This window comes from Canis lupus, chromosome 6 (assembly GCF_011100685.1).
Source record: "Canis lupus familiaris isolate Mischka breed German Shepherd chromosome 6, alternate assembly UU_Cfam_GSD_1.0, whole genome shotgun sequence".
Taxonomy (NCBI): Eukaryota; Metazoa; Chordata; class Mammalia; order Carnivora; family Canidae; genus Canis; species Canis lupus.
The window spans coordinates 3,872,954-3,900,069 of NC_049227.1; the positions used below are offsets into that span (position 1 = coordinate 3,872,954).

Below are 27,116 nucleotides of genomic sequence, written 5' to 3' on the forward strand. Positions count from 1 at the left end.
TTGTTGCTGCTCTGCTGGCTCACTTCGTGGATGTGAAGCAACTGCCAGCCCACAGCTCTTCCAGCTCTAACCAAATCTCCTCCTCCAGTTGCTCTGACTCCTGGGCTAGACTGTCTGCCCAGCCTTCTTTAGTCTTAACACTGGATACAGAAGCTACAGCTGTGCCAGAGACTGTATAACCAGCTCCCACAATTGCATGAGGTTGAATCCCTGTAATAAATCCCGTATTCTAGATCATTTCTAGGGGTTCTATTTTTCTGATCAAACTCTGACTGATACAGAAGCCCAGAAAATAGAAAAAGCCGGCTCAATTCAGCTGTCAACTCAGGCACAGGGTGAAGGTCCCCAAGGCAGTTTTTTTTTTTAATTTTAAAAAATTGTGTGCTATTCATCCTTATTTTATTTTATTATTATTTTTTTATAAATTTATATTTTATTGGTGTTCAATTTGCCAACATATACAATAACACCCAGTGCTTATCCCATCAAGTGCCCCCCTCAGTGCCCTTCACCCAGTCACCCCCACCCCCCACCCACCTCCCCTTCCACCACCCCTAGTTCATTTCCCAGAGTTAGGAGTCTCTCATGTTCTGTCTCCCTTTCTGATATTTCCCACTCATTTTTTATCCTTTCCCCTTTATTCCCTTTCACTATTTTTTATATTTCCCAAATGAATGAGACCATATAATGTTTGTCCTTCTCTGATTGACTTATTTCACTCAGCATAATACCCTCCAGTTCCATCCACGTTGAAGCAAATGTTGGGTATTTGTCGTTTCTAATGGCTGAGTAATATTCAAGGCAGTTTTTAAAGCAATTCATCTCCTGCAGTTAGAGGGCAGGTGGTGCTAATACCCAGGCTCAGGCACAAATTGTGAGGATAGCAGAGCTACAAAGGACAGTGAAAGCACAACCCCACCAGGCCTCCTACGCCAAAGGCAGGGCCCGGATAGGAGAGGACTCTGAGTTCGGGCCTTAGGACAATTGAATAGACAGCCCTGAGAATCTTGGGCTCCCCAGATTCTCCCATAACTCTGGGCTGGCAAAAGCAGAATGTCTCCTCTGTGGGAGGAAAGCAGCCTTTTCCTGCCTGAAAACTATAAAACTTCACAAGATGATTCTTGCCTTCCTTAAGGTCTTGCTGCTCATTACGGCCACGAGTTATGGTCTGGTCATGGAGTAGCCCAAATGAGGAAATACAGTCCTTGCTTTCAGAGGAAATAGCACGCTACTCTTCCCAGTTGCAGGACCTGGCTGATCTGAACTGGTAGGAATGGGAGGAAAAATAGGTGAAGGAATAGCTCCTAAGAAAACCCACTGGTGATGGGACAGCAGCAACTTTGCTCAGAGAAGCTCTGGATGATTTCTTAAGATTTATCTTCCAGTTCACTCAACTTCTTTTCCCCAGTGTCTAGTCTGCCATTCGATCAACCCTCTGATTATTATTTCATGGACTATATTTTTCATTTTCAAACTTGTATTTAGCTAGGTTTTTTTTTCAAGTGTTCCGCCTCTTCTTCTTCTTCTCCTTCTTCTCTCTTCTTCTTCTTCTTCTTCTTCTTCTTCTTCTTCTTCTTCTTCTTCTTCTTTTTCTTTCTTTCTTTCTTTCTTTCTTTCTTTCTTTCTTTCTTTCTTTCTTCTTTCTTTCTTTCTTTCTTTCTTTCTTTCTTTCTTTCTTTCTTTCTTTCTTTCTTTCTTTCTTTTTAAATAAACTCTACTCTCAGCTTAGGGCTCAAACTCACAACCCTGAGATCAAGAGCTGCATACTCTACTGACTAAGCCAGCCAGGCACCCCTGTTCCTGTTCTTTTTAAATAAATATTCAGTCTTAACTAATAAATTCTATTCCTTTATATTTAAAAATTAAAAGTTATTTTAAGGATTTGTTTTTAAAGATTGATTCATTATCTAAATTTCTTAAGGACATACATTCGGCAATTTGTTGCCTTTCTTGTCTCTCTCTCGTGAGGCTTTGTTTCCTTATATGAATTGTAAAGATAAACTGGTACTTTGAAAAAGTATGTAATAGGAAGCTACTTTTACTGTTTTTTTTTTTAAGATTTTATTTTTAAGTGATCTCTACACCCAACGTGGGGGTCAAACTCAACCCCAAGATCAAGAGTTACATTCCTCACTGAATGAGCCAGCCAAGTGCCCTGAAGTTTACTTTTATTTCTGCCACCTATTAAAATTTTTTTGGTTGGACTAGTCTTCAACTCCCCTTGGCTGTAAATTTGTTCAGGCCCCATGCCTTTTAGGCATATTTAGGAAACAGAAACTTCTATAGTCACTTTACATTGAAAACACAGTCTCATATCCAGTCCCATGTGATACTCCGTGTTTAAAAGGCCAAGACTTTACCTCTCTCTTGCAGCAGGTTATTCTGGAGAGGGGGCATAGCTGAATTATTTCTCCCTTCTTTGGTCACTCCCATCTTCCCTCCTTTCTTCCTTCCTTCCTTCCTTCCTTCCTTCCTTCCTTCCTTCCTTCCTTCCTTCCTTCCTTCCTTTTTTCTTTCTTTCCTCAGTTCTTTTCTGAGGATGGTTTCTGATCCCCTGAGACTGGAGGAAAGATGAGGGGAGGCACACATTCCTAAGCAAGTGGTACTGCAATTAGATGGCTCAGTGCTAACTGAGCCTGGCAAGTGTTTAAAGTTGACTCGTTTCTCTTGAGTATGTTTGTGGATTCTTCTGAGACTTCCTTTCCCATTTGTCTAATGTTCCCTTCATCTGGGTGGTTGCACATGCCTTCAGCTGTCTCATGTTTTTTTTTCACAGCTCCTAGGGTCTGGTGGTACCTTCAGTTTCTCTCTGATGAAGTCTGTTTACACCTTGCTGTGAACCTATGTCAACTCTTCTATCTGGCCCACATTCAGTCGATGGGAAACACATATGCATTTTTACCCCTGCACATTTGGGAAAACAGGCTGAACTTAGAGTATCTGTCTTTCCTCTGGCCTGTCTGTCCATGGCTTACCAGACTGCTTTGTACACATTAGATTTCAGGTGGGAGTCAGACACTAGCCCGTGTTGTCTGACATCCCTCCTCTCTCTCCTCATCAGAGCATTAACAACACTCCAAAGAAATCCACCAATCTCCAAGTCCTCTCCTCGATGTGGGTGAGAAATTTAACAGCTAACTAGTTCTTTTCTTTTTTAAGATTATTTATTTATTCATGAGAGACACAGAAGACAGAGACATAGACAGAGGGAGAAGCAGACTCCTTGCTGGGAGCCTGATGTGGGACTGGATCCTGGAACTCCAGGATCATGCCTTAAGCCAAAGGCAGATGCTCAACCGCTGAACCACCCAGGCGTCCCAGCCCTAGCTATTTGTTAATCACCTCCTTCAAAGTCTCTGTATGGGAGGCTGACTCCCAACTTACTTTGAAATCCTTTATCTACCAACATAGGATCTCAATCTATTAAAGAATTTTTAAATGAGAGCCCATCTGGAATGGGAATGTATTTTCTTTGGGTGACTCATGACCTTGGTCTTCAGAAGTGTCCTATCCAGATGATTCCATGTTTGCCCTTCCAGTTTCACTGTTCCAAGCTAGTGTATATATTAAACTCCCAGCATGCAGTTCCTGCACCCTATCAGTGGCTGTGAACTTGAATTCCACTCCTGCAAATTGTGCCAGCTTGGGATTTTTATTTCTCTCAGGTGACCATTTGCCACCTGGAACCCTAGGTAAAGTTGATCTATTCCTCCAACCAGTTGAAGTTGTTTTTAGACATTCTGATTCTTTTTTCCAATTTCTTCACTAAGCCTGATTCTTGTGAAAAAGTTTTAGGGCATTAAAGAGGGTGATTATGCAAACAGCAAAAAATTCAGTCTAAACTAGCTTAACCCAAAAACAAAGTATATGTGTGTGTGTGTGTGTGTGTGTGTGTGTGTGTGTGTGTGTGATTTATAAACTTCTGGAGAGGCTCTAGTTGAATCTGGCCTCAGGAAGGCTTTTTCTGGACACAAACAACATGACCCACACTATTATTCCCTCCTCCTTTTCTCAGTCCTGCTTGCTCAGAGTTGGTTCTGTTCTCAGGTTTTCCTACTTAGTTTCCCCAGTTGGCTCTCAGCTACTTCCAGGGCAGTGGCTCTCAACTAGGGGTGATTTTGCCCCTGAGGGGACATTTGGCAATGTCAGGAGACATTTTTGGTTGTCAGAACTGGGGAGGAGGGGCAGGATGCTACTGACATCTGGCACATGGAGGCTAAGAACACACAGAACAGCTCCCCACAAGAAAGAATTGCTCAGCCTCAATGTCAGTCATGCTGAGGCTGAGAAATCCCATCCCTGGTCAACGTGCTTTCTCTTCTAAACTTAACCACCTCTCGAAAGATAGCTTTTCTCTTTTGTAATTGAAGCCTTTCTTTTTATTTCTCTTTCTCCTGGATTTTTATTATATTTGCAGACTTAGCTTCTGTGCTTAAACTCTCCTAGTGTTTCTGGCCTTTTTTTCATTAGTGGATGAAGAAGGGAGGTGTATAGTATACACATTAAAGCTTACTTTTGCCACTTACGTGTACGTTTATTTTACATGGTTGAGAGCATGTATGCATGTTGCGCAGACACAACATAATATCGAATGTTATGCTTTATTCTTTTGATATTGTATAATGGGTATTTTCCCATGCCATCAAATACTCTTAATAATGAACATTTTAAATTTCTGTGCAAGAGTTCATCATACAGATAAACCACACTTAATTATTACCTATTAATTTTAGGGTCTTCCATAATAACTATAAAATATGAGGATTCTTTATATGGCTACTTCTTGGACTTTAGGAGCAAAACTAATGCAGACCCAGGTTTGTTTTCTCTGAACTAAGTATAAGGACAGATTTCAACAAGTAGTTTCCAAATCATTGAAGACTGTATTTGAATTACCAGAAGAATTTATAAAAAGTATAGATTCCAGGGGCACTTGGGTGACTCAGTTGGTTAACCAATTGACTCTTTTTTTTTTTAAGATTATTTATTTATTTATTCATGAGAGACACAGAGCACAAGAGAGAGAGGCAGAGACACAGGCAGAGGGAGAAGCAGAGGGAGAAACAGGCTCCATGCAGGGAACCTGATGTGGTACTCAATCCTGGGTCTCCAGGATCACAGCTCAGGCTGAAGGCAGCGCTAAATCGCTGAGCCACCTGGGCTGCCCAAACCAATTGACTCTTGACTTGGGTTATAATCTCAGGGTTGTGAGACTAAGCCCAGAGTCGGGCTCTGTGCTGAACGTGAATCTCCTTATCTCTTACCCTTTGCTCTTCCCCTGCTTACACTCTCTCTGTCTCTCTCGTAAATAAATAAATAAAATCTTTAAAAAATATATAGATTCCAGGCCCCAGACTCTGACCTATTAACTTAGAATCTCCTTGTGTGAAATCTGAACAAAGGTTTCCCCAATCATTTTGATGGATAGTTAGGTTTTTGAACCACTGAAATTATTGATCTAAAAGAATAGTAAAAAAATAATAATAAAAAATAAAATGAAATAAAAGAATAGTTAACTTGCTCTTTGCATAAACTCTCATTCTTAAACACTAATTGTTTTATAATGATACTTTTGGAAGTATGGTCCAAAATGGTAGTTGTAGTAGATATTTGTCATTCATTATGGTCAGGCAGTAACTGAATACTATTCTTAGTTTAGGGAATGTCTTATTTTTTGAATCTTGGTTTAGGGCAAAAATCACCCTGCATAGACCCTAAAAATATTCTATACTTGGTTTTTCAGTGTTCTTTGAAACTAGGGCCAGGGCATGGGACTTAGGGTCTGCCAATCGGTTATATCCACATTGGACTTTAACTTTAGTCCCAAACTTATAAGAAGGCAGGGATGTTAAAGAGGCAAGGGGCCAATCGAAGTGTCCAGATCTCAGGGCCATTGTCAATGATTTCCTCATCAACTCAGTTTTGAGGTACAGTTTGGGAATTATTTCTGGAAGCCAAAACTAAAACCTGGTTCTCCAATCCATGGTGATTCTATGAGCTCTCCAATATCCATAAAATAAGAAACAAACAACCAACCAAGCAATCAACCAACCAACCAACCAACCAGTCTCTCCTTTTCTGATTGATCATAAAGAGTTAGCTTCAATGTATGAGCTTTCAAGGATGAATCTATTGTACTATTATCCAGGGAATCAGTATATATGTATTTTAGATCCCAGTTAACAAAGATGGCTTTCTATTCAGAAAAGAAATTGAAAAGCCTATGGTTTTTGTCCTGAAGCAGCAGGGGTTATCTTAAGTTTGCCTGGTGGTAAGCCATGCAAAGACAAGAAGAATTTTCCTTAAAATGTAGACAAGAAGAATTTTCCTTAAAATGAAGTTAGAAATATACTTGGAAGCCTGGAGAAATTCTCATTTGAGGCCCTATAATTCCACATTACAGAACCAGGAAGGGAACATTGTGGCAAGGAAAATTGGAAGGCCATGGTTCTAGTCGGCTTCCTGGGCATGCAGTGACCTGCAGGGAGTCCCAGCTGAAGCCTCCTTACCCATGTGGTAAAGCATATAGGCTCCCTAGGATGAATTAGCTAAAAATCATAGCCTTTGATTACAGGATGCGGTAACTTGATGGATGAAGCTCTGTAGTATTTTCCATTTGAACATCAATGGATTCTGCCCAAATCAGTCTTTTTTTCTTTTTCTCTTTCTTTTTCCTTTCCTTCTTTCTGCATAGTTGAATTTGAAATTTGAACTGCTTTTTTTTTTTTTTTTTTACAGTGATAAGCCAACAATTTGAGTTGGGCCTTAAGGCTATCCATGTTGTGAAGCTGCACCCCTGTGTAACTCATCCATCTTCCTATTAACTATGGTGGGAGGGCAGATATCCCATTCACCTGAAATAGGACCAACTTGCCTCATATGTACAAATTGAAATGAAGTAGGATATAGAAAGCCCTGATTTATCCTGTTTAAAAATTGAGTTTTGTTTGACTTACAATCATGCCTAGCCATTCTAATTCTGGCAATAGTATCATGATATGAGCTTTGGGTGATGTTAGTCATCTGGGATATTTGCCAAGATCATCAAGTTTAGTGAAAAGATAGTCCCTGTCCAGAGAATCAAAGGCTGATGATAGACTAATTAATAAATATGTTATGAAGTCTCACATTGTTCATAACTAACTCCTCAAGATGATTTATCATATACAAGAAGTAGAGTGTAGAGTTGTTCATGTGGATTAGTTGTATCTAGAACCTTTTTGCTCTTCATGCAAGGTGCTTGGTTGAGAGGCTTACTGAGAAGAAAAACAGTATGGAATTCTGAGCATAATTCCTTTAAGTTAATGAGTCTATAATCTTCAACAGGTGACAGAAAGCTCCTTTTGGGGATCCCTGGGTGGCGCAGCGGTTTGGCGCCTGCCTTTGGCCCAGGGCGCGATCCTGGAGACCCAGGATCGAATCCCACGTCGGGCTCCCGGTGCATGGAGCCTGCTTCTCCCTCTGCCTGTGTCTCTGCCTCTCTCTCTCTCTCTCTGTGACTATCATAAATAAATAAAAATTAAAAAAAAAAAAGCTCCTTTTGAAGATGGGGTACACTCTATGGTCTGAGAGATCTATAATCTGAAGGGTCATTTTGTGTAGAATTGTCAGTAAGGATTGGGGTAAATGTCTACACTTTGTCTTAAAAGCAATGAGAGGGATGCCTGACTGGCTTAGCGGTTGAATGTCTGCCTTCAGCCCAGGCTGTGATCCTGGAATCTCCTGATTGAGTCCCACATTGGGCTCCTTGCATGGAGCCTGCTTCTCCCTCTGCCTGTGTCTCTGCCTCTCTCTCTGTGTCTCTCATGAATAAGTAAATAAAATCTTTAAAATAAAATAAAATAAAATAAAATAAAATAAATAAAATAAAATAAAAGCAATGAGATATGCCAGAGTGGAGGAGTTTTCTATACTCAGCTATAGAGAATTCAGGTTTCTACAAAACATAGAGGAGTCATCTTTGGAATGTAAGCTCCAAAAAACTAACTCTTTCTTGGGACACCTGGGTGACTCAGTCAACTGACTCTTGATTTCAGCTCAGGTCTTGATCTCAGGGTCATGAGTTTGAACCCTGAGTTGGGTTCCATGCTGGGCATAGAGCCTACTTAAAAAAAGAAAGAAAGAAAGAAAGAAAGAAAGAAAGAAAGAAAGAAAGAAAGAAAGAAAGAAAGAAAGACTAACTCTCAGTTATCAGTAAGTACTTGGTTTTCTATGTTTCTCACAGAAGTCATGTTATGGGCAACCATGCCACCAAATCCATTAAGGCTAAATCTAAATACCATTAACAGTAAATTTTTGGCAAATGAAATTATTTATGAGGGGCTTTGAACTTGAATTTCTATGGCGTTTCCTGTGTGTTCCAATTGTTGGAATTGATATCAGTTCCCTAATTTTGTCAAGTTTTTATTTTTTTCTTCCCAGACATTCAAATTAAGAGGTCAGATTACCATTCTCCTGGTGGCTCAGATGTGTTGGATGACAATCAGGAATATGTTTAATCTTTTCCTAGTGAATGATCTTTTTTCAAAAAAATCCTTTGGACCCCAGAGTTTTATTAATGTAAATTTAAAATCTGGAACTTATTTGAAGACATAGGTGTTTACTCACAACAAGACAGAAGGGTAAATAGGTTGGGAGGCTGGTACTTGATGCTTGGTCAGGGCAAGAACCAACAGCTATGGTCTAGGCGAATTCTGCCTCAGGGATCCAAGCAGTCATGGAGCTCAGATTCAAATCCATTTGAATACTTCATTTTTGGTTTTACATTCTTTACCTTTTAAGTTTTAGGCTATCCATTTTTACACTCTTTGAGAATATGTTAGTTTGAAGCTAATTAGAAATATAGGTAATGAGACTGAAAGAGGAATCTGAGTCAAGTCCAGGTACAATTAATATTTTAAATACATTTATTTGTTTATTTATTCATTTATTTATTTTTAAATATTTTATTTATTTATTTATTTGAGAAAGAGAGTGAGTGAGCGAGTGTGAGCAGGGGAAGGAACAAAGACAGAGAGAGAGGGAGAGGGAGAGAATCTCCAGCAGACCCCATCCAGGGGCTTGATCACATGACCCTGAGATCATGACCTGAGCCAAAACCAAGAGTCAGACCCTTAACTAACTGAGCCACCCAGGGGCCCTTTAATAGTTTTATTGACATACAAACCATTTTATTTATTTAAGTACAAAATTCAATGTTCACTAGTATATTCATAAGGTTGTACAACCATCATCACAATCCAATTGTGAAATACTTTCATCTCCCCAAAAGAAACTCCATGCCCATTAGTGGTTGTACCCTACTTCCCCTAACTCCAGCTCTAGGCAGCTATTAATCTACTTTCTGTCTCTATAGTTTTGCCTATTCTGGACATTTCCTATCAGTGTAATCATTTATGGTCTTTTGTAACTGGCTTCTTTTCCTGAACATAATATTTCTAGGTTCATCTGTGTTGTAGCAGGTGTCAGTACTTCATTCCTTCTTGTTAAATAATATTCTGTTGAATGGATATACCACATTTTGTTTATCTGTTCATTAGTATTGATGAATATTTGGGTTGTTTCTACTTTTCAGCTATTGTAAATGCATTTCTATGAATATTCATGTAGAAGCTTATGTGTGGACATATGTTTTCAATTCTCTTGGATATGTATTTGAGAATGGCTTTGCTGGGTCCTTTTGAGGAACTGCCAGATTGTTTTCTACAACGGCTGTACCAATTTACATTCCCACCAGCAGTGCGTGGAGGTTTCAGTTTCTCCACATATTCACTGACACTTGTCATTATTTTTTACCACAATTCATTTGTATTTTCCCTTTCTGTGCCCTCCTGTGATTTCCTAGCACTCCCGTCCACTGGAACCCACTATTCTGGGCTGTTTACTGGCTGCCTCTGGACCCCCACTGCACTGTGCTACCTGAGATTACTGTGTGCAGAATTTATGTTTTGGATTTACCCCTTCCCCCCACCAAAATATAACCATCCCATATGATATTCCATCATGGCTCCTCTGTGTTTGTGTATCAACTGATAAACTCATCTTATTAAGAAGTAATGACTGGGGTACGCCTGGGTCACTCAGTCAATTGACCATCTGCCTTCAGCTCGGGTTGTGATCCTGGGGTCCTGGGATCAAGCCCTGCATCAGGGTCCCTGCTAATGGGGGGAACCTGCTTCTCCCTCTCCCTCTGCCTGTTGCTCACCCTGCTTGAGCTCTCTCTCTGTGTCAAATAAATAAATAAATAAAAATCTTTAAAAAAAATAAAACTGAAAAAAAAAAAAAGAAGAAGTATTGCTGGTAATAGTTTGCTGTGCTACCACTACTGGGAAATCTGGATTTTAACAGGGGACTCTTAAAGATTCATACCTTAGTTTATGGGATAAATTACAACAAAATTTAGGCAGGATGAAAGAACATGGTGGAGAGATACATTTTCAGCAGGGCTAAATGACTAATCTGACTTAATTTAGTTTCTTTTTTTTTTTTTTTTTTTCTTAATTTAGTTTCTTATACAGCTCTGCAAAGAAGCCTGCCTAGAATAAGGAGTTCTCAGGACTGGAACACCCCAGTCCTCTTTCTTCCTTTCATAGAAAACCACCCTTAATATGATGATATATATTATTGATCTGGTCTAACTCTGGGTAAAATCCTATTTGGCACATTGTTTAGCCAAGTTTCAGGAAATTGGAAATAGTTAAATAATTCTCTAGTAGATTACAGTGGTGTGAAGTTGGCCAGATCAATAAATGCAAAGCAGTCTAAGAAAACATGTTTTTGAAGAATATCTGAGAGATTCTAGTCTTCGCCCAATGCTGACACCTTTGGCACTGGGTTTGCATTCCAGGAATTTATTGGAAGAATACTTAGACAATCTTAAAGAACATTTCACCTCTTTTTTGAATCCATGGGAAAATTGGCTTTCTAGTAGTTCTTAGTCGAATAAATCACTTTATGGAGTTGTAAATGCTGTTATACATGTTGTTGCTTCTCCTCTGGCAAATTCTTGGTTATCACCATGTTATGGGAGTTGGCTGTTATGGTGCTGCTCTTCATGAGAAAGGGAGCTGCCTGAAAACAAGTTTGCACACTGTATAATTTCTGTGGCTTGTATTAATGCAGACAGTATAGTCACCATAAAGAAGAAAAATTACCAGTGGAAGATAAAACTAAAATACTAGTTGCATTACAATCACATTCTAGTGCAGCAATAAATTGCATGAAGCCAATAAAGCAAAACTAACTGAAGATATTTGGCACACACCAAAAATGAAATGAGAGTCATTATACTGTCTGCTACAGGGACATGCCTCGATGTAGTTAAAGCAATAAACTACCTGGGAGTAATCTTTACTTATTTTAAATTGCATATTCCAATTGCAAAGCTGTTTCTGGCATTTTTGCCACACTTAACTTTACTGAGGTAAGGAAAGAATTACATGTCTGAGTAAGTCGTGTTCTACTAAATGTGCTTCTTCTCTCCAGTAACTAATAACTCACTTGAGTCATTACATTGTTTATTCTAAAATTAATCATAGTTTTCTGCCATAAATTAGCTTTTCTTGAACAGACTGAACTGAATTGATTCTGAACTCCAATAACTACTTACTTTATCAGTAGCTTCCAATCTTTCCTTACTATGATCCTGGGCTCTTTAGGTTTTCAGGATCAATGAGCCTTTCTTATCACAGGAGGAACCCAAAGAGGTCAAACCTGTTGGGATTTGAGAAGTGAACTTTTATATAGTGTTAAGTAGTTTTCCAGGAAGACAGATTATCTGAGCTGATGGGTGATTTGCCCAGGTGTACTGTTCTTTTATATGTTAATAGATCCTTTACCTTCAAAGGAATGTTCCCTTGAGTCAGCAACCCAGAAAGCAATCACATCTTTAAAAGGATAAGAATTTACAAAGTTAGATAAAATCTAGCCAATAAATTAAATTACCTCAACTGTATCCCAGGCTCTATGGGGAGTGGGCACCATCTTTCCTAGACAAACCAGTGGTAGAATTAGGGCTGCTCTCTTGACAACAGGAAGGTAGAAGGAGAATGGGGAGTTTTGGGAAGCGGACAGGCTCTGTAAGAGAGGACAGAAGGAGCCTGTCCTTGTTCTAATCTAGTTACATTTTGATTGTGAAACTGCATTAACAGAGCTGTTTGCATTCAATAATTGAGGTGCTTTTCGTACTTGTTTTGAGGAAAGCATTCTCACACGTTGCAGGTGGGAGTATAAATAAGTGCATCCTCTGTGGAGGTCATTCTGGCAGTATTTATTAAAAGCCTTAAAAATACGAAGAAGTAATGTGGTCTAGCAGTTATATCTAGAAATTTATTCTAGGGAGATAATCATGATTGGGCTAAATCTGTTTGTACAGAAAGCATCCTGGGAGTAAGAAGCTAGAAACTACCTGACATCTCAGAATTAGAAACTGCTTAAGGAAGTTCAAACATACTCACAGAGGGTAGCATGCCTGCCCCTAGCAAATGAGCTATCATGGAACTCAGGGGGGAAAACATGTGCTTTGGGAAAAGGTGGATGAAATAGCACCTGACAAGCAGGTTATAAAATAGCAAGAACAGGATTATGTTCTTTTTTTGGGGGGCCATTAATGTATGTATTTACATAACACAAAACAAATTAATGCCTCACACTGGGAAATGTAGTTGTGCTTGGTAGTGGTATTTAAGTGACTTATTTTCTTTTTATTTATGTTTTCCGGCTTATTATAATGAATGTGTATTACTTTTGTAAACAGATAAAAATACGGTTTGAGCAGAATCCTTAATGAAATTTATGTGTTACAATGATTATCTGAATGTGAAATACCATCTTGCCCGCCGACCTCTGCAGTAGCCTTGGCAGCCCCAGAACTATCACCATGTATCTTTGGGATCCAAGGTCTTGGGTCTCATGGGGATCATATTGATTGCATTGGTGGAGAAGGGGGTCATGGAGAGGGTTCTGAATGGCTGCTGACATCCTTTTCCTTTCCCAAATTCACCCCTCCTTCATTGCCCTGGAGGTTTTGTGGATGGTGGGGAGCATCTCTTCTAAGGACTTGCCAGCCCCTTCAGAAAGAGGCAGGCATTCAAGGGTGTGAAGAACTGCTCTAAAGTCAAAGGAAGTTGGGTTCAAATTGTGGTTCTGTGTGCTTTTGGGCAAGTCAGTTTTTTTTGTATCTCAATGTCTTCATTGGTAAACTAGAATAAGAGTTGCTATGTCACAAGTCAATTCTTATTGTTTTATTGTCTTTGATTTGGGTTCTACCCCAAGTGCATGAAGGCAGGATAGGCCATCAGAATATGCCCCCTGCACCCAAATGCCATTTGGGCATATTGATTTTTTTTTTTTAAGATTTTATTTATTTATTAGAGAGAGAGAGCATGAAGAGCAGAGGGAGGGGCAGAGGAAGAGGGAGAAGCAGAGCCTGACACAGGACCCTGAGATCATGACCTGAGCCAAAGTTAGACCCTTAACCATCTGAGCCACTCAGGTGCCCTTTGGCATATTGGTTATTTTAAATTAAAGGCATTCGAAGAATAGCAGTTGTAAGAAGGACACTCTGACCTTCCTTTTTTTTCTTGAAGGCAGGAGACAAAACTCCCCTGGGAAAGGTACCATCTCTGTGCCAGGAGGAAAGAAATATTCTTATCACCAGAAACAGGGAATCTGAGAGAAATCTGTACAAATACGACTTGTTAAACTAACCCTTGCGTTCCTAGCTACTTTTCCACACTCAACTGTGCTAGCCCAAACCTCTTTATTCTGTCATGTTTTCACAATTTAGTACGCTTTGTCCAGCCTAATATATAAGCTTTGGGCCAAACTGCCTCTTTGGGTCTTTAATTTTCTTATGAAGTCTCCCATGTGTATAAAAATTACTAAATAGTGGGGCACCTGGGTGGCTCAGTAGGTTAAGCATTTGCCTTTGGCTCAAGTCATGATCCTGGGGGTCCTGGTATCAAGCTTCTCCACCCTCCCGCCCCACCCCTCCTACCCACCCTACTTACTCAGTGGGGAGTCTGCTTCTCCTTTTCCCCCCTGCCCCTCCCCCTGCTCTGCTCTATCTCTCTCTCTCTCTCAAATGAATAAAATCTTTAAAAAATTTTACTAAATGGAATTTGTCTGCTTTTGTCCTGTTAATCTGTCTTTTTTTTTTTTTTTAATCTGTCTAATGCCATTTTAATTCTTGGATCCAGCCAGAGACCCTACAAGGTAGAGGAGAAATTTTATTTCCCCTATAGCAGCCACTAAAGGGTATTTGCTAATTATATACAAAGGGGACTAATATCAAAAAGAGGACTGTTTATTGATGTCTTATATCTTTTTAGGCCATGTGCTGAGGATGACAGTTAACATTTGGCATAAGTTTAGGGGAAGGCCCTGCCAATATATTCCCACTTGAACCTGAGATGAAGGTACCCACAACTTTACAGATACGGAGTGTCCTTTAATTCCTGCTCTAACTTTTCCTCAGTCTCTGACATCCATTCTAATATTTAAAAGTATTTGCTGGGGGTTCCTACATGGCTCAGCTGGTTAGGTGCCTGTCTTTGGCTCAAGTCATGATCACAGGGTCCTGGGATCCAGCTCTGCATCAGGATCCCTGCTCAGTGGGGAGTCTGCTTCTCCCTCTGTTGCTCCCCTTGCTTGTATTCTCTCTCTCTGTCAAATAAATAAATAAAATATAAAAAAAAAAGTATTTGTTGACACTCAAGATTTACAACTGCTGGGCAGCCCAGGTGGTTCAGTGGTTTGGTGCTGCCTTCAGCCCAGGGTGTGATCCTGGAGACCTGGGATGGAGTCTCATGTCAGGCTCCCTGCATGGAGCCTCCTCTGCCTGTGTCTCTGCCTCTCTCTCTCTCTCTCTCTCTCTGTGTGTGTCTCTCATGAATAAATAAATAAAATCTTTGAAAAAAAAAGATTTATGATTACTTTCTCTTCTAGTTACTTATCTCAAGGTCAAAATTGTCAACAGTTCTTAGCTGCCCACAATATGCAGGACACCAAACTGCATACATGCTAGCTAGTTCCAAGTAAAAGGGACCAGAAGAAAATGTTCTCTGCTATGTTCAAGATTCCTGGTTTCAATCCATCACCCAACTAATAACCTAAAATAAAATGGTGTATTTGCATGAGAAGTGTCTTCAGAATCAAATGCAAATGAGGTGAATGGTGGCACATTGTGTCTTCTTCATTATGGACAAAACCACTGGCATTAATTAATTACATTTTCTTTCTTTTCTTGCAAGGTAACTGCCCTTAAATTTTTGTTACAAAGAGAGCGAATTCCATTGTGCTTCCATCAAATGTCATCCTTTAAATAGATGGAACTTGTTTTTGCTGATATTTTACAGACCTTGTAATCTTGCCTATTCCTTTCTGTTTGGCCTGCCACGTTCATCACACTTCTGCAGGAAGCCTGTGACATCACAATGAGTATCGCCTCAGCTTCCTTTGGGAGTCCTTGTAGGTATTAGGAAAGCCATGTTTTTCTACAAAGATGGGGAAAATCACAGCTAGGAGACTGACTTTTCCTCTCCAAATGTGACTTTAAAAATGCCAGCCATCTGAAAAAACAATAAATAAAAAGAAATAACCAACTCACTTCTTCCCCCCTCTCTTTTAAATCAGCCTTTTTCCTCAAATTGTAAACTGGTGACAAAATGAATTGATTCAATGTTTTATTACTCATTTACTGCAAAATATTATACAGTCTTGGCAAGTTGATGAGTGAGTATGTAACTGTAAACATTTCTACAATAATTTGAGAAAGTTGCAGTATGAGCTAGAATCATGATATACATGAAACTAAGTAGGTAAACATTACCCTTTACTGTTACTGTCTGGCTTGGCTACTGCTACAAGGTAACATTTATTCAAGGACTTACTATGTGCCAGGCATTGTCTGTCTTTCTTTCTTTCCTTCCTTCCTTCCTTCCTTCCTTCCTTCCTTCCTTCCTTCCTTCCTTCCTTCCTTCCTTCCTTTCTTTCTTTCTTTCTTTTCTTTCTTTCTTTCTTCTCTCTAGATTTATTTATTTATTTTAGAGAGGAGGAGAGAGCTAGCAGGGGGAAGGCAGAGGGACAGATTGAATCTCAAGCTGACTTTGTACTGAGTGTGGAGCCCAATGTGGAGCTTGATCCCAGGACCCTGAGATCAGGACCTGAGCAGAAATCAAGAGTCCACTATCATCCAGGTGCCCCAATCTTTCATTCAATTCTCACTATGACCCTATTGTGGGCTGCTATGCCTAGGCACTATTTTTTTTTAAAGATTTTATTTATTCATTTGAGAGAGAGAGACAGAGAAAGAGAGAGAGCAAGAGCTGCGGGAGAGGCAGAGGAGAGGGAGAAGCAGACTCTCTGCTGAGCAGGGAGTCCAAAGCAGGACTTGATTCCAGGACCTGGGATCATGACCTGAGAGCTGAGGGCAGATGCTTAATTGACTGAGCCCCCCAGCACTGCTGCCAATCAGTTCTGAAACCTGACTCTGTACCTGGTCTTACCACCTGTCAGTCCCTGCCTTCCTCACCACCATGTTAGAACTTTGTTCAGCCATTCTTTAGGATCAATTACAAGATTATAACACTCATAGCTGATGTTGTCAATTTGACTTGAAGGAGCAAATTCTAATTTCAAGGCTGAAATTAGAGATGGATGGAAACCTTCTGTTTCTTGTATGTAACATAATCACTTTTATTTTTTAAAGATTTTATTTATTTATTCATGAGAGGCACACACAGAGAGAGGCAGAGACACAGGCAGAGGGAGAAGCAGGCTCCACGAGGGAAGCCCAGTGTGGGACTCGATCCCAGGACCGCGGGATCAGGCCCTGGGCTCAACCACTTTTAAAAAGGGCTTTGTGTTGAAAGAAATCGTCATGTTTGAAATGATTTTCAAACCGAATATGGAAAAGGGAAGACCTGACCATTTCAGGGCATTTTGGCCATGACTACATCGGAGAGCGCTTGGTGTGTGTTACCCGCCACCACTTTCTGCTCAGCCCTAGCCTCTCCTGAGTTCAGCTCTAGAGGTCATTCTGGCCGAGGACATGTGTTTTCTGGCTCTACTGCAGGCACTCTTCACTCAGCAGGCTGGAGCCACGCTCGTGGTCCGTCCCCTTACCCTATTCCCCTCATCATGTGCATCACCAGACTCTCTATGCCATATGCCTTATTTCTTAGTATTTCCAACTTATCCTACACTTAAAAAATAATCTTTTTTGTCTGTTTGTTTTAGAACAGTTTTAGGTTTACAGAAAAGGTGCAATGCTAGGTTGGATAATTCCCAAGCATCTAAGCATCTGCCTAAGCATCTCCCTCAGCTCTCAGGTCATGATCCCAGGTCCTGGAATCAAGTCCTGCTTTGGACTCCCTGCTCAGCAGAGAGTCTGCTTCTCCCTCTCCTCTGCCTCTCTCGCAGCTCTTTCTCTCTCTCTCTCTCTCTTTCTCTGTCTCTCTCTCTCAAATGAATAAATAAAATCTTTAAAAGAAATATGAGATTATCCCAGTTTATGGGATAATTCCCATAAACTCCCTACCCAGTTTCCACTACAGTTAACCTTTATCGTTGCCATGGTACATTTCTCATGACTGAGAAATGAACTAAGCTTTAGACTTTGCTTGAGTTTCAGTGTTTTTTTTTCACCAATGTCCTCTTTTCTTTCCACAAGATTCCATCCAGGATATACCATGTTATCTTACATGCCATTCCCTTCTTGGTCTTCCTCTGGTCTGGGACAGTTTTTTAAGTCTTTCCTTGGTTTTGATAACCTCGATGGTATTGAAGTATAGTCCTGGGTATTTTGTAGCCTTGTCTCGATTTGGGTTTGTCTTATGTTCTTCTCATGGTTAGGGTGGGGTTATTGGTTTTCTGGAAGAAGACTGCAGAGGTAAAGTGCCATTCTATCACATGGCATGATATGTATATATTACTAACATGACTCATCTCTGATATTAACCTTGATCATCTGGTTAAGAAAGTGTTTGCCAGATTTGGATTTCTTTACTGTAAAGTTACTTTTATTTCTTCTCCTTTATATACTTTTTTCTTTAGATGGAAGTCACTAAGTATGTCCTACACTCAAGGTGTGTGTGTGTGTGTGTGTGTGTGTGTGTGTGTTGTGAGAGAGAGAGAGAGAGACAGAGAGAGATATATTAAGCTTTATCTCCTGCTAGGGGGGGTATTTATGTAAATTATTTGGGATTATTCTGTAAGGAAGACTTGTCCCACAATTATCATCTGGTCACTTATTTACATATAAGTATGGACTCATAGGTGTTTATTGTATACTTTGGGTTATCATCCAATACCAAACTATTTTATGTCTCAAATTGTTACAGCTTTGACCATTGAGGATCTAAGATTGACTCCTACATTCTTTGTATACGTCCCTATCCTTTTGTTTTTGGAATACTTTTTTACTCTTTGGCACTGCAAGATATTCTGGACTCATCTTGTATCTTCTCTGCCCCAGCCCTAGAATCAGCCATAACTCCAAAGAGCCCTAATTCCTCTTTTGGGGAATAGTGTTGGAAACCAAGGTATGGACACTTGGTGTCCTCATTGCTACTGGGATGTCATTGTTTTTTAGACCCTACCAACTGAAACAACCAGGAAATATATGTGTGTGTATACTAATTCATGTCCATGCACATAACTATAATGTCATCTGTCCATCTGTGTCTATATCAAGCTAACAGTGAGTCCATGCTAATGCCTCTGACTCCAATCCAGCACCCCCTGGCTTATTCTAGCTTTTCCTTCCTGCTTATCTTTAATTCCCCTTGCCGATAGCAATAAACCTGGCTCCAATCAACCACCATCTATTTTCTTATTGGTTCATTTCCATGTAAAATAGTCTCAGAATTTTTAACCTGGAACCCTGTGAGAAACAACTTAACCAACTGGAGTACAACATTTATGTAACTTCCATTTGTCTTTAGCCTTACATTTTCCAAAGTTACTTAGATCAGTGCTTCTTTTCCCCAACGCCCTTCACACATTTGTAAAACATTTCAGTTCTTTTGTCACAGTCTGTGTTACATCCTAGCATCTCCCCATCACCTGGTTGACTTAAAAAAAAACTGCATACATTGAAGTTCACTTTTTGTGATGTAAAGCTTTATGGGTTTTGACAAATACATAAAAAACACACCTATCACCCCAGTTTCATACAGAAGAATCTAACCATCCTAAAATGACTCTGTGTGTTCTCTTTGTAGTCCCATCTTTTTTCTTTTCTTTTTTTTTTTTTTTAAGATTTTATTTATTTATTCATAAGAGACACACAGAAAGAGAGGCAGAGACATAGGCAGAGAGAGAGGCAGGCTCCATGCAGGGAGCCCGATGTGGGACTCGATCCCGGGACTCCAGGATCACGCCCTGAGCCAAAGGCAGACGCTTACTCACTGAGCCACCCAGGCATCCCCCCCATCCTTTTTTCCACACAGTTTTACTTTGCCTGAAACTTACTTAGGCTCCTCTACTGGTGTCTAACTCCTTCATTCAGGATAGCTCTGATACCTTGTCTTCTGTGAATTCCATCCTTTGCTTTCTTAACCTCCTATTCCCACAACACACATTGCAACTCAAACATAATCATTACGAAGGTTCCTACAGTACTTTGCTACTACTTCTATTATAGAATTTAAATTTTATAATGAAATAATTAATTTAGTTTTTTGTCTTCCCCATGCCATTGTCAGCTCCTTGGGACTAGAGACTATGTTTTATTCACAGTTATTTCATTTCTCAAGAGCTTGGTTTACAGTTTGTGCTCATTAAATGTTTGTGGTTTTTTGAATTGGATATGTTATAGCTAATATTCAGATTAACCAGCTAATTAAACTGAACAAGTATTTATTGAGCACCAGATAAGTTCTTGGCAGTTTAATAGGTGCTGGCTGTAAGGAATACAAAATGAGTATTGTATTTTAAAATTTCTGTGGGCTTATAATGTCACTGAAACAATAGTTAGTGGTTAATATTGAGATGTGTTTATGGTCAGGAGGTTGGGGCCAGGGGCGAAGGGAGGTCCTAGTTTGGTATTTTGGCCGGGCAAAATTTCAGTGATCCAGGATCACTGTGTTAGGATATCAGGAAAAGAAATACTGATTCAGAAAAGGAAAAAGAAATTAGACAGAAACAAAAAACAAAGGTAACTAGTTTTTTCAGTGTCTCCTCTTGAAAGGGAAAGGACAGACTCAAAGGACCCAGGGCTTACCTCCTGAGCTATTTTTATGCTCCAAAAGCAGCACATATATAATAAAGAATTTGTCCTGTCTTTGTCTGGGTTCCTGGCATAGAGCTTCTAAAGCTCTTGGAATTTCCCAAATGACAGGAGTGTCTTTGTTATTCATGAGTTTTTCCTCCTATCACACCTGAGTTTATGTTGATGGGATGACTCAAGGTAGGCTCTCTGGTAGTGGCAGGATGTCAGGATGTGGGTTGGTCACCAGAAAGGCTAACCATATGATTAGAGAGTTGGGACTTTGAGCCAGTCTGATCTCTAAGCAACAGGGGATTGAAGATTGATTTCAATCACATGGCCAGTAACTTAATCAATCCTCTTGACTTCATGAAACCTCACTCAAAAGTCTGGGCACCAGAGCTCAGTGGAACTTCTGGTTGGTCAGCACATTGATATACTGGGAGGGTAAAGTGGAAGAGGATACATTGATATACTGGGAGGGTATACAGGAAGAGGGTACAGAAGCTTTGCATTCGGAACCCTCTCACATCTTGTCCTTCATGTCTCTTCATTTGGCTGGTTGGGATCTGTATTCTTTATAACAAAATATAATCATGGTATAATGCTTTCCTGAGTTCTGTGAGTCATTCTAACAAATTATCAAATCTGAGGGGGCATGAGAACCTCCAAATTTGTCACCATCAGTCAAAAGCACAGGTGGCTTGAGACACCCCAAAATCCAATGGACATCTGAAGTGAAGACCATCTTATGGAGGACTGAACGCTTAACTTGTGGGGTCTGTTCTAACTGCAGGTAGTTAGTGACAGAATTGAACTGCAGTAAACAGTTGAAATAGAATACGTGCACCACCAATGAATGAATCAAGGGTTGGATTAAGGGAAGAGTAATGTTTGAGGAACTGGCCTCTTTTAGGCTTTTCCAAATCCTACTGCTTATAGGTTTCTTGCTACTTTCCGTATAATGGTGAAAGCAGATGGGAGATCCTATAGACTCAATGTGTCCCCCCCCCCCCCCCCCCACAATTCACATTGAAACCTAATTCCCAATGTGATGGCATTAAGAGGTGGGGATTTTGGAAGATGTTTAGGTCATGAGGGCTGAATACTCATGAATAGGATTAGTACCTTATAAAAGAGATGCCAGAAAGCTCCCTTTCCCCTTCCTCCATGGGAAGGCAAGTGAGAAGACCTCCATCTATGAACCAGGAAATGGGTTCTCACCAGACACCAAATCAACTGGCACCTTGATTTTTGGCTTCCAGCCTCCAGAATGGTGAGAAATAAATGTCTATTGTTTATAAGCCTCATAGCCTACGGCATTTTGTTATAGCAGCCTGAATGGCCTAAGACAATGGAGAATACAGTTTGTGAATGGTGAAATGTGGGCCTGGTGCTGGGCTCCTTGGGAGGCCATTGCAGGGGTAACACTCTAGTGAGGAGTCTGTATCTCCCCGTGGGGTTGAATGTTATCGATATTGATATTCAAATGCTGTGTCGCTGAAAATAATCGCATTGGCAAAACCCAGCTTTGTGCTGACAGACTAATTCTGACTGAACACAATTCACAAATCAATAAACTGTTATTATCTAAAGCTCCATGCCAGGATCTGAACACTGCCCTAATTTAATATGACTTAACACAATTCTACATTACATTTCTACCCTTGTTCTGTCAACTCTGAGAAAATACAAATGTTTTTGAGGTGGTGACACCCTGGGTTACACACGCCTGACTCCTCTGGGTGTGATTTTGGAGAAAAAATTGCAAAGTAGAAAGGCCCCTGTGGGGCCTCTCAGTTTAGTTCTTACTCTCATTTTCCCACCAGGACCTTCCTTTATCAGGATCACCATCATCCTCCAGTAAAAACTAGCTTATAATGGTGATTCCTTTCCTGGGTACCATTTGCATTTTAACAAGAAGCTTTTGAACACTTAGAAGTCATCAAGGCTTCTAGGGAAGTTGGAATGTGCTGGGTGGGAAAATGCTCCGGGAGCAGAGAGGTGGCACAGGCCCAGCACCAGCAGGGCCTATGTTCAAATTCAGCTCTGCCATTCTCTGGCTTTGTTAACTCAGGTAAATTTTTAACTCTTCTTAGGCTCAGTTTCTTTGCCTATAATGCCAAGGGAAGAGAGAATTAACATCTGTTGAGTATGTTATAGAATTGTCTGGTTTACCCTCTCCATAGGCTTATCTAGTAAGCATTACTATTCTTCGACAGGAGAGAGAATTGAAGCTCCGAGTAAATACAGAAACTACTCAAGAACATGGATCTGGGGCTGAGTGACAGAATTTCTGGGTGTTTCTGAAACTGGTGGCCTGAGACCTTCTCTTTGAATTGTCCTCATGGGCTGATTAACTGTCCTTATTCACCACCTAATACCTTTCCCAAGGGTGCTTTGGGCAACAATGAATGGTGTGTGGTGGCTGATAGGACGGTAGGCTCCTATCAGCTTCTTAGAAGTGGGGATAGCTATGCAAGTGGGAGACACCTAATCTAAGGCCATTTGTCCACTGGCCATTCCTCCTTCCTCCTTAATAATGGAATCTACCATTGTTCAGATCTTAGTAAGGTAGCCATGGTCATCCCATTCCCCAGTGGCAGATTTGTATTTGCCCAGAAGGTCTCCATACAGCTGGCTATGGTCACCTGTTGCAGTTCTGTGCAGAGACCCAAAGAATCTTTTGGAAAAGATGGTCTCCTCCAATAAAAACAGTGAGATATGGGAAAAGACCCCTTTCTTCCCTTCCTTCTCTCAGTGGTGCTGTGAGAAGACCTGTATTTAGAATGGTGACTGCCATAATGTGACCACAAAGTCAAGGCAATGAGAGTCGTAGAGATGCCAAATCATCCTGGTATAGCTTCTTACCAGGTTTCCAATTAGATGAGATAATTCCACATCTCCATCATCTCACTCACTCTTGACCCCACATTCTATTATTTGCAGTGGAAGACATCTTCTCTGATAGTCCTGGTCTTTAGGACAATGTTTTCTCCTAGAGATTTTTATTTTTATTTTTATTTTTTTTTTTAATTTTTATTTATTTATGATAGTCACAGAGAGAGAGAGAGAGAGGCAGAGACACAGGCAGAGGGAGAAGCAGGCTCCATGCACCGGGAGCCCGATGTGGGATTCGATCCCGGGTCTCCAGGATCGCGCCCTGGGCCAAAGGCAGGCGCCAAACCGCTGCGCCACCCAGGGATCCCTCCTAGAGATTTTTATATGGTAGTAATGACTCTGAGAACTTTCAGGCTGGAATTTCCCAATGAGCTGGTCCCTATGAGCTATATACATCTTTTAGCAGACAAGAATTCCTGGAGGAAAGATATTCCACCCCTTATTCATTGGAATTGAAGGACAAGAGTATAGAATTGGCTTTTTTTTTTTTTTTTTTTTTTTTTTCAGAGAGGGAGAGAGAGTGCGTGAGAGAGGAAAGGGCAGAGGGAGAGGGAGAGAAACCCTGAGACCATGACCTGAGCCAAAATCAAGCATTGGATGCTTAACTGACTGAGCCACCCAGGTGCCCCATGAACTGCCTTTCTAATTGCAGAGCCCAGGGCAGAGTAAAAATCTGACACCTGTTGTCCAAAAATTATAAATACTCTCAAGAGAGTGACAGCAGAGTATTAAAACAAGCATGAAGTCCTTCTGAGCACAGGACTTTCTATGACTGTTCAAGTCATCTGTTCATGGAGCCATTATGCAAGAGAGAGACGGTTGAAGAGTTATTGCTTCCCAGCCAGAATCCAGCCACATGGCTCTCTATTGGTGGGAAAGGAGGTTTTTAGTGTCCTTTAACTCCCACTGAGTTGTTTACTACTCAATTTTCTGGTAAGACTATCTCTTTGGAGCTTGTGCTTTCTTGGCTGGGGTCCCTTTATTACATATTTGTTCTGATATGTTTCTACTCCAAACTTCCATGTGAGGAAAGGGAATCAAAATTATTGAGCCCCTTTGCACCAGGTTTCTTTTTTTTTTTTTAATTACTTTTTTTTTTTTTTTTTTTTTTTTATGATAGGCACACAGTGAGAGAGAGAGAGGCAGAGACACAGGCAGAGGGAGAAGCAGGCTCCATGCACCGGGAGCCTGATGTGGGATTCGATCCCAGGTCTCCAGGATCGCGCCCTGGGCCAAAGGCAGGCGCCAAACCGCTGCGCCACCCAGGGATCCCCTGCACCAGGTTTCCATGTGTGTTGTTACCTCTTTAATCACAAACCTTTAGAGGAGAAGTATTTTATGTCCCTGTTTTGCAGATGAGCAAACCAAGACTCAGAGGCAGGAAGTGACCTGAGGTGTGGTTGAGATTTCAATCTGAGCTAGTCTGTTTCCCAAGTCTGGACTCTTTCTTCTGCATGGCCTTGCATCTTTCCTCTTTGGTTCCCTCTTCCTACACTGTGAGGCTACAATAACACACTTAGTCTCCACGAATGAGTCTCCTCCCTCCCAAGTGAAGTGGGAGCATTACGTCTTGTTCAGCCTTCTCTGTCCACGGCAGGGGATGTTTTAGCAATTACTTTACACTCTGTTTAATCCCATGGGAGTCATTACTGTTGGAGGGTAACAATAAAACAGGCTCATTGGAATTTCCTGAAGGTAAGGCTCTCCTCTAAACAGTTTCATTGTGTTAAACAGTAATGGCAGGGCTGTTCCTCTCCATGACAACTTTGATTGGCAGGGAAATCCAGACTGCAGGCTGGAGCTAACAGTTTCTTCTTTTGTCACCGGGATTGGGCTATGTTCCAGGCACCATTGCAGTGTGAGAGCCAAAGCTGATAAATGCCCTTGATAATCACCCTCCCCCAACCTTCTAGTCCATCCCTTTGCATTCCATAAATATTTCCTGAGTTTGCACTCTAACTGCTGTGTTGCCTTGGGGCCAGAGAGTTGAGACAAAGTCTCTGCCCTTAAAGGAGTTCACTATCTAGTAAGACAGCAAGACAAGTCAAGGCACATAGTCCAGTCCAACAGTAAAATGTGTTGGAGAGGAGGGATTGATTATTTATCTGCAAGAATTTAAGAAGAATTTCTAGAAAAGGGGATCCCTGAGTTTTAGTGTGCAAGATTAGTAACAGTTTTCCAAGTAAGATGGAGGTGAGGGTAGGGAGCTTTCTAAGCAGCAGGTTTAAAGGCACGAAGCAGCATTGTTGCATAATAGTTAGCTGTTACTGCATAACAAATCACCCCCAAAGTCGGAGGCTTAAAACAACAATCAGTATTTCTCATGGGTTTGCCTGTGGACTGTGCTTGGTTGGGGACTGGCTCCATTCCATGTGTCTCTCATCCTTCTGCTGGTAGCAGGTCACTAACACGTCTTTGTCATGACACCAACAGAGGCATGATGGAACGAGTAGAAACATGTATACTGTATTTCTGCTACTTCATTGGCCAAAGCAAGTTCATATGGCTGAGCCCAGAGTCAAAGGGTGGGAATGAAGCTGTGCCAATGATGGGAGAATGGTACAAAATGAAAGTGCTTAAAGTATGGATATAAGGACAGGTGAACATTTGGAGCCATTGATGCAATTTACCAAGGAAGAGTTTCTCAATGAAATCCAATGAGCTGGATTATTCTTTTTTTGTATAAGAATGTCCTGGGGACTGCAGAATGTTCAGCAGCATTCCTGACCTACCTGCTAGTTGTTGGTATCATGTCTACTTGTGACAGTCAAAAATGTTTCCAGAGTTTCTGAAGATACCTTGAGGTGGTGGTGGTGGGGATGGCACAATTGTCCCTATTTGAGAACCACTGTACCAAGATATGTTAGAAAACTCAAAATGTCCCCAAATCATTGGAATTTAAGACGCAACATAAGAAAATAGGTGGGTGAGGGTTAAAGAGGAGTGAGACAGCTAAAAATACACCTGCAAAGGTCAGTAGAGGTTGCTTTTGGCGGACCCCACAGGCCAAGAATAGGAACTTGGATTTTATCAGAGGATATCAGATTTAAGGGTTGGGAAGTTGACTCTGGTGTGTGGTGACCCATTCATCTGCAGCAGCTGACCCCATCATTCCTGGTGTCAACCAACCTACAGCCAACCTTGGGGTGGTCTTCCCTGGGACACAGATGCATAGCAGTGGCAGCTCTCTTAGGCACACGGAGGTATGAGGAGTGAGGCCACTCACACAAAAGCCTCACACCTATGTGTGCATCGTGTGGAATAGAGCATTGGTTTATCTCCGCAACTGCATAAAAATTAATGATAGCCTTTTTCTGAAACATTTTGCTCCTGGGCCTCAAGGAATACATTGTTCCAATAATTCCTTTGATTTTTCTCATCAGGGGATGATGCAGCTGAGTAATAGCATTCATATAAATACTTCTTTGCCTTTCAGAGAGCATACACCCTTCTGAATCGTACACTGCAATTTAGAAATTACACTCACATGCGGAATAACATGGCTCGGTGTATTTATTAGGGAGGCTGGCATCAGTCCTTCAATTGTTAAAGATCCCTGGGTATTTCTATTATGGTGTAAATTAGCTAGTATTTTTCCAAGTTCATTATTGCTATTTTTATGTCCATTATTTATTTATAAGGCATTAGAGGCACATACAGGTTCATGGCCTTACAAGAGAAATGTCTTCTGGTTAACTTGGCATTGCAGGTTTTATCATAGAGACACAACGTGAAACCAGATTTTTTTTTCAAGTTGATTTGATGGTTATGGTTTATAGCACAAATGCATAGAAGACATGTCTTCTTTTTTTATTGAATTTTTGCTGCAAGGGACAGAATCCTGTGGGAATGGAGTGCTTCCAAATGGTGGCTTTTGATGGTATAGGGCAACAGTTTTCATTTCATGGTTGTGGGACCATAATGTCCTTGTGGGACATTCCTGTTCCCCTCTGAAGTGATTGGTGCTTGTGGGATGAGATTTAGTTGTGTGTGATGTTTCTAGGCC

At 40.8% G+C, this 27,116-nt stretch overlaps 1 long non-coding RNA gene across 1 annotated transcript; it reads right to left on the minus strand.

Annotated features, from left to right (window-relative positions):
* Window positions 1–10,899: 10,899 nt before the first annotated feature.
* On the minus strand, window positions 10,900–11,883 carry LOC111096481. Its single transcript, XR_005360305.1, has 3 exons — window positions 11,838–11,883; window positions 11,609–11,712; window positions 10,900–11,070 (listed from the first exon to the last, which is right to left on the minus strand). It is a non-coding gene; the product is annotated as an uncharacterized LOC111096481 (long non-coding RNA).
* Between the last annotated feature and the right edge of the window lie 15,233 nt (window positions 11,884–27,116).